Source organism: Nycticebus coucang, chromosome 24 (genome assembly GCF_027406575.1).
Source record: "Nycticebus coucang isolate mNycCou1 chromosome 24, mNycCou1.pri, whole genome shotgun sequence".
NCBI classification, from domain to species: Eukaryota; Metazoa; Chordata; class Mammalia; order Primates; family Lorisidae; genus Nycticebus; species Nycticebus coucang.
Genome location: NC_069803.1, coordinates 26,233,841 through 26,247,168, shown reverse-complemented (window position 1 = coordinate 26,247,168; position 13,328 = coordinate 26,233,841). Strand labels below are relative to the sequence as shown.

The window sequence follows — 13,328 nt, the reverse complement described above, 5'->3', positions numbered from 1 at the left end:
AATAATTCACAATTCATTCTAAGAGGAAAGAATTATTATGGATAAAATTCTTACACAATTTTCTTATAAACTTTAATGAGATCAGGACTTGTTCTGCAAAACCATGATCTGCAGTGATCATCAGTCAAGAGTCTAGTGGTCACATATGCCGGGGGCAGGGGACAGTTCATCCTGGTGTAATCATTAATAGCGTGCCCTTGCTCTATCCAACATGTGCTAGTGGGGACAATACATTCTTGGAACAAGTATTCTTTTCTTTTTATGTAACTTTTATACATCGTTGAACAATGATTATCTGCCATTTTCTTTTCCTTGAAAATGTGCCTTCCAAAAGTGAATCTTCAGAATACAGTAAAGCTTTTTGCCTGGCAGAATGATTAAAATAAAGTTCTTACACATGTTCTTAACTGTTGGAAAACATTTTCATTGAACTTGATAAATAAGATGCTGTTCCCATCCTCCAATTTGCTTATGATATGTTAAAAGTGTTACCAGCAATGAAAAAATTAGAATTAAAATTAAAAACACAATATTGTTACATTGATATTAACACTAAAATAATCAAATAGGTATAAATTTTTAATTATAATATCTATGTTAAGAAACTATAAATTTCTCAGGGTGGCACCTGTGGCTCAAGGAGTAGGGCACTGGCCCCATATACCAGAGTTGGCGGGTTCAAACCTGGCCCTGGCCAAAACTGCAAAAAAAAAAAAAAAAAAAAAGAAACTACAAATTTCTGATAGAAAAAAAATGAAAGCGCTAAACAAATGGAGAAATATTCCATGTTCATGAATGTCTTAGTCTCTTTTTGCCCATTTCTTAATTGGATGCTTATTTTCCTGGTGTTGGATTTTAAGATTTCTTTGTCCATTTTAGATATTAGTCCTTTATAAAATACATGTTTCACAGATATTTTCTCAAAGTCTGTGGCTTATCATTCCATCCTCTGAACAATGTCTTTTACAGAGCAAAAGTTTTTTAACTTCAATGGACTCCAACTTATCAAATTTTCCCTTACAGGCTGTGCTTTTGGTATTATACATATTTAAAATGTCATTGCAAAACCAAAGTTATCTACGATTTTTCTGACGTTATGTTCTAGGAGTTTTATAGTTTTGCATTTTACATCAAAATGGTCTATAATCCATTCTGAGTTGATGTTTGTAAAGGTTGTTAAGGTTCATGTCTAAATTTATTTTTTCTCACATGGATATCCAGTCATTTCAGCAGCATTTGTCAGAATGACTGTCTTTGCTCTATCGTATTGCCTTTGCTATTTTATCAAAGATCAGTTGACTATTTTTACATGAATCTATTTCTGAGCTCTCTATTTTGCTACATTTGACTATTTGTCTACTCTCTCACCAATACCACACTGCACTTCACTGAAGATGATACACAAATAGAAAATAAACATACAAAGAGATGTTCAACATCACATGTCATTAGTGAATTATGAATCAAAACTATGAATCAAAATTATGAAGTAGCATGACATACCCTCTAGAATGGCTAAACTCCAAAATACTACAACACCAAATACTGGCAAGGGGTGCTGAACAAGAAGAAATTTCATTCATCACTGGTGAAAAAAAAAAATGGTACAGCCACTTTGGAAAACATTTTGGCAGTTTCTTATAAAACAAAACTTATTCTTACCCTATGATCCAGCAACCATACTTCTTGGTATTTACCCAAATGAGTTGGAAACTTACGTCCACACAAAAACCTACACGAGTATTTATAGCCGTTTAATCATGTCAAAACTTGGAAGTCACCAAGCTGTCCTTCAATAGTGTACGGATCAACAAACATACATCCATATAGTGGATAACTGATGAAAATAAAGGAGCTATCAAGCCACAAGCAGACATGGAGGACTCTTCATTGTGTATTACTAAGTGAAAGAAACCAATCTGAAAAGTTACATATCCCAAGCGCATGACATTCTGGAAAAGGCAAAATGATGGAGATAATAAAAAGGTGAGTGGTTGCCAGGGATTCAGAGAGAGGAATGAACAGGTGGAGTACAGGGGACTTTTAGGGCAGCGGAACCACTCTGTATTCTACTGTCATGGTGCATATGAGTCATTACACATGTGTCAAATCCACAGAATGTACAAGACCAAGAGCAATCCCCAGTGAAAACTGGATCAATAACGGCTTTAAGAATAGTGTAGAAATACTGGCTTATCATTTATAACAAATATAACAAAATAAAGCAAGGTGTTAATAGGGGAAATAGGGTAGGCAGGAACCAGTATGTGGGAACTCTGTACTTTCTGCTTGTATGACTATAAACTAAAACTGGCCTAAAAAATAAAGTTTATTAATAAAATTTGGGTTTTTCTGATAATAAACTTTGCCTGCACAAATTTCCATATTCTTTTTTTTTTTTGCATGAAGGAAGAATTAAGTGGACAGAAAGATCATATGAATAATCTCTTACAGCCTTTATCTTTTTTTGTAACTATGTATTATAAATATTTTTCCAGTTACTAAATATTCCATGTTATTTTGCCTATCTCAGTTTCTGTTTTTACATAGAGTAAGTGATTATTAGCTACTTCCTGTTGTTAGATATTCAGGTTAGTCCCAACTTCTGATAAATAAATAGCACTGTGATATTTTTTCAATTAATGTCTGTTTCAAACATGAGTGATTCTTTGGTTAGGATAAGCTCCTAAAAACAAAAATGTTTAGTACAGTCATATGCATAATTAAGACTTTTCATATTTATTGCCAAATTTCCCTCCAGAAACATCCCAGTCCTCACTCCTGCCAGCCTGCTCCCTGCCAACACTAAGTATTAGCATTCTGAAAAATCAGTGCTAACTCAATAGGCAAAAGATACCTTATTATTACTAGTTTTAATTTGCACTTTACTACTAATGAGCTTAAATGTATTTTAATATGCTTATTAGTCATTGAGAATTCCCTCTTAAGATTTTACTTTAAGATATTTTTAAGTTAATTAACATATTAAAGGAAATTCTGGCCAGGGACCCACTATTATTAAAAACAAAAAACACAAATCTAAATCTCCAAATCTATAGGCCTCTGACATTCAGTAATCTTAATTCAAACTCCCCTTTAAGTATAGAGATGACTCTTGAAAGAATTTCTTTAAAGAATTTTAGATTTATAATTTCTAATTCTATTAATGGCCATCTACTGATTAATTTTAAAAATCATGCCATCTATTAAGGTTCTCAATACCAGCTGGAAATTTTTTAAATAAGATTCTATTATATAGAACTCCTGGTAGGAAAGACTCCATCTACAGGAAGATAATGGAAGCCAAGTTAATGCCCCCACACAGGAAAGCAATGTCCATGGGCTAACATTTCCCTGTCACCTATGCTGTGATCATTGAATAAGCTATGCTTGTTGTGAATAGCTGGCGTGGATTCTTAGAAGTCATAGAATCATCACCACAGATGCCTCAGAATGATGAATCCTCCCTTTTACTTACTTTGACTCACCGTCCTGCTACTAACCGGCATATCGCCAAATCCTTAAAGTTCTATAAAGAGATTAGGGCAAGTTCAACAGTAGATAAGACATCTCAGTACATGTCGGAGACTGACGGCAGAGGAGAGTACGCAATTAACGAAGCACAGCTGAGTATATATAGCTTTGAACTCAGCCTTGGAAGACTCAGAGCTGCCCTACAGGCTCTGTGCTCGGAGGAGAGGGGAGAGAGAGGAAGGGGCAAGGAACAGGGTGTTAAGGGAGGTCTGAGCACGCCCAAGTTCCCCACCCCACCACATAGCAGCAGAGGAACTAGACATTCACCATCTCTTCTCGCACACACTCTGTGGAAAAGCAAAAGAAAAAAAGCACATATAACCTAGGGGACACTCTTTAAAAATTAACTGCTTTGCCTACAGCCTCATGAGGACAATGACAGACTCTGAAGGATGCTTATGTAACGAATGACACCCTGCCCTTTTACCCAGTCACCTCCACCCTTACAAAGATCCAACCAAATCAGTCTTTTTATTGCTTCATATTTAGATAGGAACAAACAAGCAATTGACGTTTACCAGGCAACTGAGGAAAGCCTCCAACGGGAAAAAGAATCTGTTAATGCAATAGGACATTCCAAATGTACTAGTTCCAAGATTTTAGGAGGTAGGCTCCTGACAAGCTCAGTAGAACCAAAGCATGTAACTTTTTAAAATTCAATTGGAAATATCTCTTTTATTTCACCTGTTCTGAACTACTCAGCACAACCACAAGTTTGCAAATTTCTAAGGAACAGCTGGTGTTGCTTCTTTAAAGATACGCAGAGAGCCAAGATGTCAGTTTGAATGTGTGGCATGATCAGAAATCAAGTCAGCCTAATTAGAGGCTTCTGCCAGGATCTGGGAATTCTCCACCTGGAGGGCATTTGAGTTTGCTGCAAACCTAAATACATTCCAGTCACCGTAATGTCAGGGTGCTGCTCACAAAATGTTTGCAAGAGCTAGAATTACACTCAAGAGCTGCTGTTCATGCTTTGATATTTGGAGAAAAACTAAATGAACCCATTTAATAGAAAGCAAGAGTAAAGTTGGGTTGTGTCTGTGTTCATTCTTGCTATCACCAATACCAAAGCTGTTGCATGACACAAGCTCCATGTCCCCTGTCAGAGGCTTAAAGGCACTTCCATTTTACTCACACGAAATATTAATAGATGTGATTTGAAATGCTGATAAGGACTCCTTCAAGTTCAGGGAGAACTAAGCCACCTCTCTGGATTGAATCTGTGTCTCAGGCATTGATAGTTAAACATTTCTGTTTCATTATCTTTGAGAAAAGCTGGGACATGTCATTCTATTGACTCTTTTAGTTCCACTCCAGCTCAGGGACTTAATGGTGCTACTCTATTTTGCTTTAAAAAATAAAACATGAAGAAGCAGTTGTGATTTCTTGACACTTTATAGAGCACCATCTCAAACAAACTCTTATATTTGTAGTATTTTTTTTTTTCTGAGACACAGTCCCACTTTTTCCCCCTGGGCAGAGCACTGTGGTGTCATAGTTCCTACCAACCTCAAACTCCTGGGCTCAAGCGATCCTCTTGCCTTGGCCTCCTGAGCAGCTGGTACTACAGGTGCCTGCCACAACACCCAGCTAGTTTTTAAAGACAGTCTTGAACTCTTGAGCTTGGGCAATCCATCTGCCTCAGCCTCCCAGAGTGCTGGGCTTACAGGTGTGAGCCACTGTGCCCCGCCTATGTTTGTAATTTAGTTAGGTATGTTGGAGATTTCAGCCAGAACTCAGCACACCTGTTGCTCAATTGTGTTCAATTGAATAAAGAACACTTCATTAAGGCCAAAGCAAAACTCACAGTCAAGATACTAATTTGTTTGCAGGAAGTGGACTTGTAGCAATTTGAATGAGTTCTCAGAAAGAGGAACCAAAAACATCGTCTCCAGTATCCCTACCTTAGAAAACAAAAGTGTTAGAGCCAGAGACCCAGAGACTGGGCAGAGACCAGATGCAGGGGCCTGCAGAGTGAATGCAGGTGTTAAAGGGGAGGCTGATAACCACAGACAAGAATCAGCTTAGGCCAGTGTTTTTCAACCTTTTTTATCTCACAGTACATTTGAACCAATGATTAAACTTCCATGGCACACTTAAATTTGCTGGTCAAAAAAACAAGAGTGTGGCTCTGTGCGCATAGTTCAGTGGTTAGGGTGCTGGCCACATGCACCAGGACTGACGGGTTGGAACCTGCCCTGAGCCTACTAAACAACAATGACAGCAACAAAAAAAAATAGCCAGGCGTTGTGGTGGGTGCCTGTAGTCCCAGCTACTTGGGAGGCTGAGATAAGAGAATTGCTTAAGCCCAAGAGTTTGAGGTTGCAGTGAACTGTGACGCCACGGCACCCTACCAAGGGCATCATAGTGAGACTCTATCTCAAATATATATATATATATACATATATATACTTACTGTGTTTTGAACTTCTTTCAATAATAATTTAATTAATGATCTTTAAATTTTTTCACAGCACACCAGTCTGCAGAGGCACACCAGTTGAAAATCACTGGCTTAGACAAAGGAAAAATGACCACAAACAACCAGATCAGCTTGCCAGCTGTCTAGGCCAGCTTACACCAACTGCGGCTAATTCCACTATCATTTACGTTGTTGTTTTAAAATCTCTCCAGCCTTGAAATCACCATGAAAGTCCCAGAACAACTATATAAAGCATGAAAATGGGAGGAAACCCAATTCTAGGAATTAGTACCCAAATTCCTAGCGACCTCATGAGACCACTAACCCCTTCCTTTCTGGCAGCTGCTCCTCTCCAGCCTGCCCACTCCCCCTCGCTTGAGAGGGCCTACTTTCACTTTTGCTTTCCATAAAAGCTACTTGCTCTCGGTTTACCTGGTGCAACCTGAAGTTTTCTTCCAGCCATCATCAAACACTTGAAAAAACCCCACTCGGAAGCCAGTGACAAAAGCATTATTTAGATGCCTCACATTACCTAAGCCTGGAGCAAATACTACTCACTAGCAACTCCTTCCTTGAAACTGCAAAAAAGAGTATAGTGTAATAAAAATGAAATCATATTAATAGTAAATAGTGAGGGACACAAACAGACGAGCATAAAACTTGGCTAAGTTTCAACTCTGGCCGTACAGCTCTGGACCTCAACCCTGGACTGCAGACTAGTACTGGTCTGTGGCCTGTTAGGAGCCGACAGCAACAGGTGCACAACAGGTGAGCAAGAGAAACTTCATCTGCGTTTACAGCCATTCCCCATCAGTTTCACCACCACTTGAGCTCCACCTCCTGTCAGATCAGCATCAGCATTACATGGTGGTAAGGGCACAAACACTGTTATAAACTGCACACATAGGGATCTAGGCTCTCCTCCTTATGAGAATCTAATGCCTGATGATCTGAGGTGGAGCTGAGGCTGTGATGCTAGCACTGGGGAGCAGCTGCAAATATAGATGGGACCATCTAGTTGCAGGAAAACAAGCTCAAGGTTCCCACTGAGTCTGCCTTATGGTGAGTTGCATAATTATTTTGTTATATCTTCCAAGGTAATAATAATAGAAATAAAGTGCACAAGAAATGTAATGCACTTGAATCATCCCCAAACCATCCTCCCCACCCAGTCTAGGGAAAAATTGCCTTCCATGTAACTGGTCCCTGTCATATAACAGTTGGGTACCATTGCCTTCCAGCATTGACAGAGGAAAGCTGCTGATATGGCTGTCAAGTCTAGAGCCAGAGTCTCTTGTGCTTTCAATTGGTTATCACAGTTCACAGGATTCACCCCAGACACCGCTTGAACAGAGAGCATATGAGGCCCAGTCTGTGTCATTGACCTTGATCAATCCTAATTAAGGCGAGAGGATGCAGAGAGAAACTCTGAACCCTTTCTACAAATATTTATTAACATTTACAAATGACCCCCAAGTCCAAGTTTCACAAAATAAATGCTATCAGAGATGTGTCAGTGAAGCAGTTAGTATAATATTTCACTGCACTTTAGCCAGAACCATATTGACTAAGCACAGACACCTCCAAACATTGATTTCACAGATTGCTCATGAGTTGTAAGGAATCCATTCGAGGCCTCCTGTGTAAATGTCCTTTCTCTGAGAGAGGAAGATGCTTGTGACTGACACAGTGAAGGGGTTTGCTCCAATTTGAACTCACCCTTGACTTGAGTGAGTACTCACAGAAGCTTCCCAATGTTCTAGAACTGAAATTTAAGTTCTACTCGAAAGTTCTAAGGATCCAGAAGGGAAACAATCCAACAGCAGGTGTTTGATCCTTTCAATACTAAAACAGTAAGTAACACTGAAAAGCTACCTGTAGTGAGCATTCGAGAAGGTTCTAAATGATAACTCACCACACTGAGAACTAGATTCAAAGCTCTGAACCTTTTGCCGTACTCCCCCAAATGTCAAAAAATCCACATCACCAATTTCTTGTATTTTTATCTTCTGCCCCAAAATGTCACAAGACTATGAGTTTTCTAGCAGGGAAAGTAAAGAGTGTGCCTACTGCAGTATTGAAAATGTCTCCTTAAGACTGTATCAAATCTAGCCCCAAATCTCTGTTTCCTGTGAACATGCCCTTGTTAATCATATGTTTACTGAGCGAAATGGCCTTAGCTGACTATACAACTGCAGTTTCCTAACTGTGTCACTTTCTGAAAGACACTTATAAACATCACCTTCATTGTCTAGGATGTGAATTAAGCACCAGAGCTTGTATGACTTAGTTCCCCCTGAATCTCCAAGAAATTAAGATCAGATACTGATGTTCCGATTCTCGCAAACAAGCTGAGGTTTGCAATAGGCACTCCGAGGCTTCCAAAACATCAGCATGAAAGCACATTTGGAGGGGTGAAGTGTCTCAGTTTTCCATGGCATTACAAAGAATTCTGCCTACAGAGAGTCGATTTCTACTAACGAACAGATAATTACGCTATGGATGAACTTTTAGCAAGAAAAATGTACTCTGTTGGAGCCTTAACAAATGTAGACTGAAATATGCCAATATTATTGTCATTGTCTAAGGACTGAAACTAAAGCTTTGGCACTTGGGGCAAATCTATTTCCTCTTAAACTTCAAGGGATTGACTTTTTGTTTTAATTTTTGTCGTCGTTGTTATTTTTATTTTGAGCCTCCTAGCAGGTGCAAAGAAAGCAGTGACAGCCCCAAATAGCCAGCATTCACAAACACTTCCAATATGCTGGCTTTTATTGTTTACAGCCAGTTTCAACGCTCAGGCGCTTCTTCCAAGCTTTCAAACTCCAAGCATTATTTTAAAAGATTGGCCTCGAAGTTTTGTGGCCTCTCAAATGAAGACATTCATGTATTTTCTTTGCCCGATTGTAAGCCTCACAACACTGTTCTCACTAGCCAGGTAGAGAGCACAGTGCAAGAGGTGGCTTGCTCAGTTCTCAGGGAATCACCAAGAAACTGGTGATTTCTGTGTTTTCTGGAAGGTTGCGTCTGGAAATTGAATTAATAAAAGCAAAACATATAAGTGGCAGTAAAATAAAAATATTAGAATGTGGGCGGCGCCTGTGGCTCAGTTGGTAGGGCGCCGGCCCCATATACCAAGGGTGGCAGGTTCAAACCCAGCCCCGGCCAAACTGCAACAAAAAAATAGCTGGGCGTTGTGGCAGGCGCCTGTAGTCCCGGCTGCTCGGGAGGCTGAGGCAAGAGAATCGCTTAAGCCCAGGAGTTGGAGGTTGCTGTGAGCTGTGTGAGGCCACGGCACTCTACAGAGGGCCATAAAGTGAGACTCTGTCTCTGCAAAAAAAAAAAATATATATTAGAATGTTACTTCATTAGTCATCAGCCATAGGCCTAGTGGACATTAAGTGAGACACCCCCTCATTGTTCTCTTGGCCAAAGAATAGAAGTGCAGGGGTGTGCTAATCTCAGCAGCAGAACCTTCGTAGCTTGTGTAGGAGTGGATTGCAAGGTCATTAAACCAAGGACAGACAGAAAATAGCATAGGACTGGGCTAAATGTGCTGATGGGCAAGAAACTGCCAGAAATGTGGGATTTAACATGTCAGCTACTGAACATGGTTCTAACAGTCTGCTTGGCTGGGCGATTATAACTTAGACTCAGTGGTAGCCCATAGTCACCAAGGTTGGGATTCTAGAACTTTCCTGCTCTAGTGTAAAGGGCAGAATCCAAAGGGTTATGGGGATTGGAATGTTGGAGAGAATTTATCAATACAACCTGCACCCCAGCCCCACCCTATCTCCATTCACCAAGAGGGCTCAGGGACATTCCTTTGATTAAGGCACCAAGAGTTACATCAGTGAGCAAAGCCACAGTATCCTCGCACAGCTCTCTGGGGACTGTCCACTAAACACCAGTGTGATCCTTGAGGAGGCCTCATTATGATGGGCTCCCTGATTTGGGGGGGATGATGGGATCCAGAGTAGCAGAGGCCAGCCCTGAGCTACTAGAGTTGAGGTGGGTACATTGAGACTAATGAGGAGCAAAAGTGACATGTGAATCAGAATCTTTTGCTCTGCACTGATCTTTGATGCAATGTGGCTCAAGAATCTGTGTCCCTGAGAACACAGTGTATGGGCAGGCTACTGAAATATATTCTGGACCATAGAACAGAAGAAAGGCCAGATCACATGGCTGGAAACCTGACTTGGGTCAGCATGACGGAGAGTCTTGTGTCACTCCAATGGAAAGATTTTGGTCCAGTTCTAGACCTGATCCATTTCATAGACCTTTGGTTAAAGATGAGACTAGGTCACCTTAAGGAAGGTCCCTGCAGCTCAGTCATAAATATGGCCTCCATGTCTTCTTCCAAAGGACCTGCAGCCTTAATAAATGGCGACTAGGCACTGGGAAAGAAAAATGCGTAGACCTTCTGTGGACGACAAGACACTAGCTTGGAGGCTTGTTCCTAAAAACCCCAAAACCTACATTTTCCCACTAGTCAAAGTGGGAAAATGAAGGTTATAACAGCCAACTGGCAAATGGGATTTTTAGCTCAAGTCCAAACCACAATGGTCCAGGGACCACCCCTATTGTCACTTCTCCATTTCCTAAATGCTCGCTCAGGAAAATGCTTGCCACACTCGGCCACTGGCAGAATTTCCCCCTGTAGGTGGGAGAGCCACTGTGGTACAAAGGGCTAAGCTGAGTCCCTGAAACATCTGCTCTCTTCTAGGATGGTAAATCCAGAGCTGAACTGCATGCCCAGAGGAATTTGTGGAAATCAGTGCCACCACAGAAACCTAGAAGGAGGAAGGAGTGGTGACACCAGTCACCTTTCTCATCTGACAGGTATGTTTGGCCCAGGAGCTGGACAGATCTTGAAGAACGTGGATTCTTACAAACTTGAACAGGTGCTGACTTCCACCCCAGCTGCTGCTCCAGATGTGAAAACTCTCCTGGAGCCAGTCAGCGAGCCTGCTGCATCTGCTATGCAGCATTGGGTTGGCAGGTGCTTGGTCTTCTATCCATTTCCAAGAACCACCAGAAACAATCTGTTTTAACTGGCAGGACAAATGTTGCCTTGGGGTAGAGATCTTGACAGTCTTATCAACCCCCAAAATCAAACCGGTTTGCCATGACAGTGGTTATGCCGGTTGAACTTGTTGCACAAGGAATAGCAGGTGGCTTAATCGCCTCAGAGAGGAGACAGGGCGCAAGATGAGTCCTGTGCCCCACAGACAGAGTGGGATGGGAGATCCTACCCACAGCGAAAGATAAGTTGTTGTACCACACTACTTGGTGGGTCTTCTTTTTTTTACTTTATTATCACAGCAAGTTTGTTACTCTGATCCATTGCCCATCAGGCTTCCAGTTTTGAGTTGGCACCAGAGGACGAGAGGGTGTCTGCAACAAGCCCAGCCTCCAGAGCAAGCGGCTGTGTCACCTGGGCCCCATGCCCCACAGTGTCAGTGAGGCCTGAAGTCTCTATGGAAACCAGCGATGCAGTGTGAAGCCTCTGACAAGCTTCAGCACGGGAGTCATCGTGTGGGGCTCCAAAATTTAGGAGCAAAACCTTACTCTCTCCTGCAGATAATCATTCTCCTTTTGAGAAGTGGCTCCTGATAGGAACTGAAAACCCAACCACGGGACACCACATGGTCATGCAGCCTGAGCTTCTCCTTGTGAGGGGGCTGCTTTGTGCCACAGTGACTCACAGATCAAGGATGTACAAGGGCAGAGATGGACGTTTCCAGGTAGAAATGGCTGACTTGCATGAACAGCTCACTCGGACTCCCGTGACATCTTCTCCTGGTTTCCGCATCCTCTTCCCTTGGTCTACACAGGTGACCTCATGAGAAGTACTTCCTGACTGGCAGTTGAAGAGGCAGAAAGGCTCTGGCCGTGTTTGCAGGTGGTTCTGAACATGGAAGAACTTGAAAGGGCCCCATCAGGAGTGCTGCTGGGAGACAGAGGATGAACTCCACTTAGGACATCTGCCATCCTCTTGGGAGAGACAGCCAGTGGTACAGTTACAGGGACTCGCCACGGACACTGGCTTGGCAGTAGGTCAAGGACTCAAAGAGAACAGGATTGGAAGATCGGCGACAAGGATGCCTATGTCTGGATCTCCACAGAGGGTGTGGAGATACACGTGGTTGTTCACTGTGGGGCACCTGCTACAGCAGGGGCTCTCAGTAATTAGGGGAATGTGAGCCTTAGGACTTCTCGGCTTTATTATGGTGCCAAAGTCACATGTATTCAACAGAAACCACATTTCAAGTACCCACACCACCATTCTGCTTTTCACTTTCAGCGCAGTATTTAATAAATCACATAAAATAGCCAACACTCTATTACAAAATAGGCTTTGTGTTAGATGATGTTGCCCAAGGGCTCTGAGCGCATTTCAAGTAAGCAAGGCTGAGCTATGATGTTCAGCAGGTTGAGGGTATTAAGTGCATTTCTTTCTCTTTTTTTTTTTGAAGTTTTTGACCAGGGCCAGGTTTGAACCTGCCACCTCCAGTATATGGGGCCGGCGCCTACTCCTTTGAGCCACAGGCGCTGCCCGGTATTAAGTGCATTTTTTACTTCCACTCTTTTCAACTTTCAGTAGGTTTATCAGGACGTTCTTCTCCTCCTCTGTAAGTTCCTGGGCCAGAGGTTTTGGTATTGGGGACAGGGCTTCTGCAGGGACCCACTAACATAAGCTTCTCTGTACTAATTCTAATCTAGCTACTGCCACCCCCTAATATGTCAGCAGTAGAGGCCAGCACTAGGCCTTAAAAAGGGCACCTTTTCCCTGGAAGGCCAGCCAGCTGCCTGGTGTGGTTAATTATCCCTGACCACTTCCACAAAGGAGAGGGACTAAACTTGACTTCACTGAAATAGACATGTATTTGCCTTTCGGGATAAAAGTGTATCTCCCAGTATAATTATCTGTGGACCTCTAGAACACTTTACACACACACACCCCTTACAACTCTGCTTCTGGTCAAACAACTCATTTCACAGCAAAATAAGTGACGTGTCTGATAAAGTGGTGAATGGCCTAGTGGTGAATGGCCTCCTAAAGTCTTTGTTACAATGTTAGTTACAGGACAGTATCCTGAAAATTGGGGGTTCTGTCTCATAAGAAGCAGTACATACTTTGAATCAGCAACTCATCCCTCATAATCAGAAGTTCTGAGACCAAGAATAAATGAGTAAAATGAGAGTAACTCCCTTCACTATTACACCTAAGAATCCACTTGCAGAACTCCTGATTTCCACCATTGCAAGTTTAAGCTTTGCTGATTTGGAAGTATTGGTTCTCAGGGAAGAAATGTTTCCACCAGGGACAAATAAACTGGTTCCGTTATGACAATCACTGGGCCCT

The 13,328-nt window shown here is 41.8% G+C and overlaps 1 long non-coding RNA gene across 1 annotated transcript in view; it reads right to left on the bottom strand.

The window, feature by feature from the left end:
- The window catches only part of LOC128576441 (uncharacterized), a 98,219-nt gene extending 93,057 nt beyond the window's left edge, over window positions 1-5,162 (bottom strand). Inside the window, exon 1 of the long non-coding RNA XR_008377370.1 lies at window positions 5,044-5,162. This is a non-coding gene — a long non-coding RNA (uncharacterized LOC128576441). The remainder of the gene's footprint in view (window positions 1-5,043) is intronic.
- Window positions 5,163-13,328: the final 8,166 nt, after the last annotated feature.